The sequence below is a fragment of the Chiloscyllium punctatum genome, chromosome 3 (assembly GCF_047496795.1).
Source record: "Chiloscyllium punctatum isolate Juve2018m chromosome 3, sChiPun1.3, whole genome shotgun sequence".
NCBI classification, from domain to species: domain Eukaryota; kingdom Metazoa; phylum Chordata; class Chondrichthyes; order Orectolobiformes; family Hemiscylliidae; genus Chiloscyllium; species Chiloscyllium punctatum.
In genome coordinates this window covers 28,087,323-28,094,646 of record NC_092741.1, presented here as the reverse complement: position 1 = coordinate 28,094,646, position 7,324 = coordinate 28,087,323, and positions in this window count along the sequence as shown.

Below are 7,324 nucleotides of genomic sequence, written 5' to 3'. Positions count from 1 at the left end.
CACATGATAGACTGGTTAGCAAGGTTAGATACCTGGAATTCAGAGACAGCTAGCAATTTGGATACAAAATTAGCTTGGAGATAGGAGACAGTGGATGATGTTGGAGGGTTGTTTTGCACACTGGAGGCCTGTGATTGGACGTGTTTCACAAGGATCAGTGATAGATCTACTGCTTCTTGTCATTTCTATAATTTCACATTTGGATGTGAAAACAAGAGAAATGGTTTGGTAAGTCTGCAGATGGCTCCACCATTACTGGTGTGGTGGGCAGTGAAGAAAGTTCCCTCAGAGTACAATGTGACCTTGATCAGATGGGCTGATGGGCCGAGGCATGGCAGATGGAGTTTAATTCAGATAAATGTGAGGTGTTGCATTTTGATAAGGCAAACCAGGGCAGGACTTATACACGTAATGTCCGGGTCCTGGAGGGTGTTGTCAAATAAAGAGACCTTGGAGTGCAGGCCCATAGTTCCTTGAATGTAAATTCACAGCTAAACAGAGTAGTGGAGAAGGCATTTAGCACAGAGGTTAGCGATCCCACAATCAAGGGATCAGACCTCAGCTCTGCAGTCCTGCCGTATCCAGTTGTGACTGGTGGTGGTCAATTAAACAACTCACTGGAGGAGGAGGAGGCTCCACAAATATCCCCATCCTCAATGATGACAGCGCCCAGCACATCAGAGCAAAAGATAAGGCTGAAGCTTTCTCAGCAATCTTCAGCCAGAAGTGCCGAGTGGATAATCCTTCTTGGCCTCCTCCAGTGATCCCCAGCATCACAGATACCAGTCTTCAGCCAATTCTATTCACTCCATGTGATATCAAGAAACAGTTGGAGACAGTGGATACTGCAAAGGCTATGGGCCCTGACAGCATTCTGGCAATAGTACTGAAGACTTGTGCTCCAGAACTTGCCACTCCCCTTGCTAGGACAGTTACACACAACGAGCTAGTGAGGGCAGGAATAGGAGGAAAGAGCAGATGAATGCATGGCTAAGGAGCTGGTGTATGGGAGAAGGATTCACATTTTTGGATCATTGGAATCTCTTTTGGGGTAAAAGTGATCTGTATAAGAAGGACAGATTGCACCTAAATTAGAAGTGGACTAATATACTGGCAGGGAATTTTGCTAGAGCTGCTCGGGAGGATTTAAACTAGTAAGGTGTGTGGGGGCGCGGGGGGAGGTTGAGACCCAGGGAAGTAGTGAGGAAAGAGATCAATCTGAGACTGGTACAGTTGAGAACAGAAGTGAGTCAAACAATCAGGGCAGGCAGAGACAAGGTAGGACTAATAATTAAACTCCATTTATTTCAATGCAAGGGGCCTAACAGGGGAGGCAGATGAACTCAGGGCATGGTTAGGAACATGGGACTGGGATATCATAGCAATTACAGAAACATGGCTCAGGGATGGGCAGGACTGGCAGGATAATGTTCCAGGATGCAAATGCTACAGGAAGGATAGAAAGGGAGGCAAGAGAGGAGGAGGAATGGTATTTTTGATAAGGGATAGCATTACAGCTGTGCTGAGGGAGGATATTCCCGGAAAGACATCCAGGGAAGTTATTTGGGTGGAACTGAGAAATAAGAAAGGGATGATCACCTTATTGGGATTGAATTAAAGACCCCCTAATAGTCAGAGGGAAATTGAGAAACAAACTTGTAAGGAGATCTCGTTATCTGTAAGAGTAATAGGGTGGTTATGGTAGGGGATTTTAACTTTCCAAACATGGACTGGGATTCCCGTAGTGTTAAAGGTTTAGATGGAGAGGAATTTGTTAAGTGCATACAAGACAATTTTCTGATTCAGTATGTGGGTGTACCTACGAGAGAAGGTGCAAAATTGACCTACTCTTGGGAAATAAGGCAGGGCAGGTGACTGAGGTGTCAGTGCGGGAGCACTTTGTGGTCAACGACCATAATTCTATTAGTTTTAAAATAATGATAGAAAAGGATAGACCAGATCTTAAAGTTGAAGTTCTAAATTGGAGAAAGGCCAATTTTGACAGTATTTGGCAGGAATCTTCGAAAGCTGATTGGAGGTAGATGTTCGCAGGTAAAGGGACAGCTGAAAAATGGGAAGCCTTCAGGGCAGCGCAGTGGCTCAGTGGTTAGCACTTCTGCCTCACAGCACCAGAGTCCCAGGTTCGATTCCAGCCTCGGGCAACTGTTTGTGTGGCGTTTGCACATTCTCCCTGTGTCTGCGTGGGTTTCCTCTGGGTGCTCCGGTTTCTTCCCACAATCCAAAGGTGCGCAGGTCAGGTGAATTGGCCATCCTAAATTGCCCATGGTGTTAGATGCATTAGTCAGAGGGAAATAGGTCTGGGTGGGTTACTCTTTGGAGGGTCAGTGTGGACTTGTTGGGCCGAAGGGCCCGTTTCCACACTGTAGAGAATCTAATCTAATCTAAATGAGATAACGAGAATCCAGAGAAAGTATATTCCTGTCAGGGTGAAAGGAAAGGCTGGTAGGTATAGGGAATGCTGGATGGCTTAAGAAATTGAGGGCTTGGTTAAGAAAAAAAAGGAAACATATCTCAGGTATAGACAGGATAGATCGAGTGAATTCTTAGAAGAGGATAAAGGCAGTTGGAGTATACTTAAGAGGGAAATCAGGAGGGCTAAAAGGTGACATGAGATAGCTTTGGCAAATAGAATTGAGGAGAATCCAAAGGGTTTTTACAAATACATTAAGGACAAAAGGGTAGCTAGGGAGAGAATAGAGGCCCCTCAAAGATCGGCAAGGCAGCCTTTGTGTGGAGCCGCAGAAAATGGGGGAGATACTAAATGAGTATTTTGCATCAGTATTTAATGTGGAAAAGGATATGGAAGATATAGACTGTAGGGAAATAAATGGTGACATCTTGCAAAATGTCTAGATTACAGAGGAGGAAGTGCTGGATGTCTTGAAATGGATAAAGGTGGATAAATCTCCAGGACCTGATCAGGTGTACCCGAGAACTCTGTGCGAAACTACAGAAGTGATTTCTGCGCCTCTTGCTGAGATATCTATATATCGATAGGAAAGCAAATCTTAGCAGGACTTATACACTTAATGGTAAGGTCCTAGGGAGTGTTGCTGAACAAAGAGACCTTGGAATGCAGGTTCATAGCTCCTTGAAAGTGAACTTGCAGGTAGATGGAATAGTGAAGAAGGCGTTTGGTATGTTTTCCTTTATTTGTTGGAGTATTGAGTACAGGAGTCAAGAGGTCATGTTGTGGCTGTACAGGATGTTGGTTAGGCCAATGTTGGAATATTGCGTGCAATTCTGGTCTCCTTCCTATCGGAAAGATGTTGTGAAATTTGAAAGGGTTCAGAGAAGATTTACAAGGATGTTGCCAGGGTTGGAGAGACTGAACAGGCTGGGGCTGTTTTCCCTGGAGCGTTGGAGGCTGAGGGGTGACCTTACAGAGGTTTACAAAATTATGAGGGGCATGAATAGGGTAAATAGGCAAAGTCTTTTCCCTCGGGTCGGGGAGTCCAGAACTAGAGGGCATAGGTTTAGGGTGAGAGGGGAAAGATATAAAAGAGACCAGTGGTGGAGGCTGGTACAATTGCAACATTTAAGAGACATTTGGATGGGTATATGAATAGGAAGAGTTTGGAGGGATATGGGCAGGGTGCTGGCAGGTGGGACTAGATTGGGTTGGGATATCTGGTCAGCATGGATGGGTTGGACCAAAGGGTCTGTTTCCATGTTGTACATCTCTATGACCTGATAACTCTAAGTACATTCCTGACAATGCAGAATATTGCTCAGGTTTGATTTGTGGCAATTCTTTCGAGAATCAGCTTGTTCAGACATTCGGAGGGCAGCAGATACTCTCAGGAAAATGCTGAGGCTGCTTTCCCACCATCTCTCCCAGATGGAAGGATGACAATCAGTTTGATGATCATGTATGTTTCTGAGTCCTGTGGGAAAATGTGAAGCGTGTTTTACACAGAGGGAGAATTCCTGCTTTAAGAAATTATATGAACATCTAATTCCTTTTCACATTGATCACATCGAATCCCTGCAGTGTGGAATCAGGCCATTTGGCCCTACAAGTCCACACTGACCCTCTGAAGAACAACCCACCCAGACCCATTCCCTTACCCTATTATTCTACATTTAGCCCTGACCAGTGTGCCTAACCTGCACATCAATGAACACTATGGGCAATTTAGCACTGCCACTTCACCAAACCTGCACATCTTTGGACTGTGGGAGGAAACCAGAGCACCCAGAGATTACACATGCAGACACGGGGAGAAGGTGCAAACTCATACAGACAGTTGCCCGAGGCTGGGTCCCTGTGAGGCAGCAGTGATGACCACTGAGCCACCGTGCCACCCAACCACTGAGCCACCGTGCCACCCAACCACTGAGACACTGTGCTGCCTAACCACTGAGTCACCGTGCCACCCAACCACTGAGCCACCATGCTGCCCAACCACTGAGCCACCGTGCTGCCCAACCACTGAGACACCGTGCCACCCAACCACTGAGCCACCGTGCTGCCCAACCACTGAGCCACCGTGCCGTGCAACCACTGAGCCACTATGCCACCCAAACATGTTATTTCAGCTGACTGTTCAATTCCTCTTTATGCATCAAAGGAGAGATTTGGGACAGATCCAACAAGAGGTTACTCAGACACAATTGATGACTTGTCCCAAAATTCACAGATAATTATCCATAAAATGAATCAGATTGACTTTCCTGACCTGAAACACCAATCCCAATCTTCGCACATTCACTCAAAGCTGAATTTCATTTAATTTCCAGATTATTACCTGATTGCTTCTTGTAAAATGTGGTCTGATTAGTACATTTGCAGATGACACAAGGATTGGGGGAGCTGTGGATACTAAGTGGGATTGCCAGAGGATGCAGCAGGATATCGATCGGCTGGTGACATGGGCAGAGAAACGGCAGGTGGAATTTAATCCAGACAAATGTGAGGTGATACATTGTGGAAGTTCTCACTCAGGAAGGAGGAAAACAGGAAACAGCAGAACCTCAGAAGCAGTAACATACAGAGGGATCTAGGTATACAGAACCACAGTCCCTAAAGCAGCAACTATGGAGATAAGGTGATGGAGAAGGCAGATGGCATGCTTACCTTCTGTGATTGGGGGAAAGAGGAGAAACATTGGTAAGTTGTATCATTGCTGTATAGAACTTTTATTATGCCAGAGAGGGTCTGATCTATTTCCAAACCAAAAATGTCAGCTCCACCCATTGCTCTGAAATGCAGACCCTGTCAATTTACAGATAGACAATTGGAATTTAGCTTCAGGTCTGCCTTTTGGGTCTGTCTTTGAGTGAAATTCAGTGAACATTGGGTGGTCCAGATTTGATCATTTCTGTTTTTGAGTGAGATACTGAACTAATTTTATTACTTTTCACGAAGAGACACACAATCACCAATTCGCCCATTTTCTCAGGAAGGTCACCATGGTGATGGAATATGTGATGGAACAGTGACACATCTTGTGGGAAAGCCTGAACCAAGCAGGAACAAGGAGGTGGTTAGTGAGTGGGAAAATGATACCACACGGCATGAGGACTGAGACTGGAGGGAATGATCCACCACCTGAGACTGGAGGGAATGATCCCTGGAATCAGGAAAGTGGTCTGAGAAAAGCTTTGGGAGAGATTATAACTAGGGAAGGGGAAGAGATGCCTAGAACAGGGAATGGTGAAGAGATGGGAATGGGAGCTGGAGTGACACTTGGACTGACCAGAGGGTGGGAATGGAGGGACAGTCTTGAGGGGTTAAATGCTCTTTTCTGCCATTTTCACACAGCAGAAAAGTTCCAAAACAATAAAGTCTGACATTTAGCTGGGCTTCTCCTGACTAAACTTTTAATTTGCGACAGAATTTGCTGACTGATCTTGGTCAGCGGTTAAAATCGCACCTGGAGAGGGAAAATTTGAGTATGGATTCTGAATATGGATTACCCCAACAGCAATTCACTGAGTGAGGAAACAATTACGATCAGTAAACGTCTTCCAGGCCAGTTAGCAGGCCCTCAGTCATTAGCTAGAGTCCATTATTAATGATGAGATTGTGGGATACTTGGTAAAATAGGGCAGGGTCAGCACGGCTTCATCAAGGGGAGGTCATGCCTGACAGATCTGTTGGAATTATTTGAGGAGATAATAATCCAGTGACATAAAGGAGAGGCAGTGGGTGTAATCTATTTGGATTTCCAGAAGACCTTTAACAAGTTGCAGCACAGGAAGCTGCTCCATAAGATAAGAGGCCATGGTGTTGGGGGCAAGATGCTGGCATGGACAGAGGATTGACTGACTGGCAAAGAGCAGAGTGGGGATGAAGGGGTGTTTTTCAGGATGTCATCCAGTGACTCATGGATTTCCACAGGGATCAGTGTTGGGATCACAATTATTCGTGTTTTATATTAATGATCTGGATGAAGGAACTGAGGGCATTGTTGCTAAGTTTGCAAAAGACACAAAGATAGGTGGAAGGACAGGTAGTGCTGAGGAAGCAGGGAGGCTTCAGAGGGACTTGTACAGGGTTGGAGAGGAGGCAAAGAAGTAGCAGATGGAATACAATGTGGGAAAGTGTGAGTTATGCACTTTTGCAGGAAGAATAGACTATATTCTAAATGGTAGGCAAAAGTGAGGACTGCAGATGCTGGAAATCAAAGTTTAGGTCAGAATGGTGCTGGAAAAGCACAGCAGGTCAGGCAGCATCTGAGGACCATCAGGAATATATTCCTGATGAAGGGCTTTTGCCTGAAACATTGATTTTCCTGCTCCTCGGATGCTCCCTACTCTATATTCTAAATGGTGAAAGGCTTCGGAAATCCGAAGAACAGAAGTCCTTGGGATTACTAGTTCAGGATTCTCTTCAGGTTAACTTGCAGGTTTCATTGGCAGTTAGGAAGGCAAATAAAATATTAACATTCATTGCAGAGCTCGAATACAAGAGCAGGGATGTACTGCTGGGGCTGTGTAAGGTTCTGGCCTGAGCACATGTGAAACATTGTGAGTAGTTTGGACCCTACATCTAAGGAAGAAAGTGTGAGCATTGGAAGGGAGGTCCAGAGAATGTTTACAAGAATGATCCCAGGAATGAAGAACTTGTCAGAAGAGAAGCGGTTGAGGTCTCTGGATCTGAAATTTACACATAACATAGAGGGCTATAGACTGGACATGGGGTAACTGTTCCTACTAGTGGTGGAGACGAGGACCTGAGGGCAAAGCCTCCGAATGGGGAGATGACCATTAGACGTGAGATGATGAGAAGTTTCTTCACTAGGCAGTGGTGAATCTGTGGAACCCATTGCTGCAGAAGGTTATAGAGGCCAAGTCA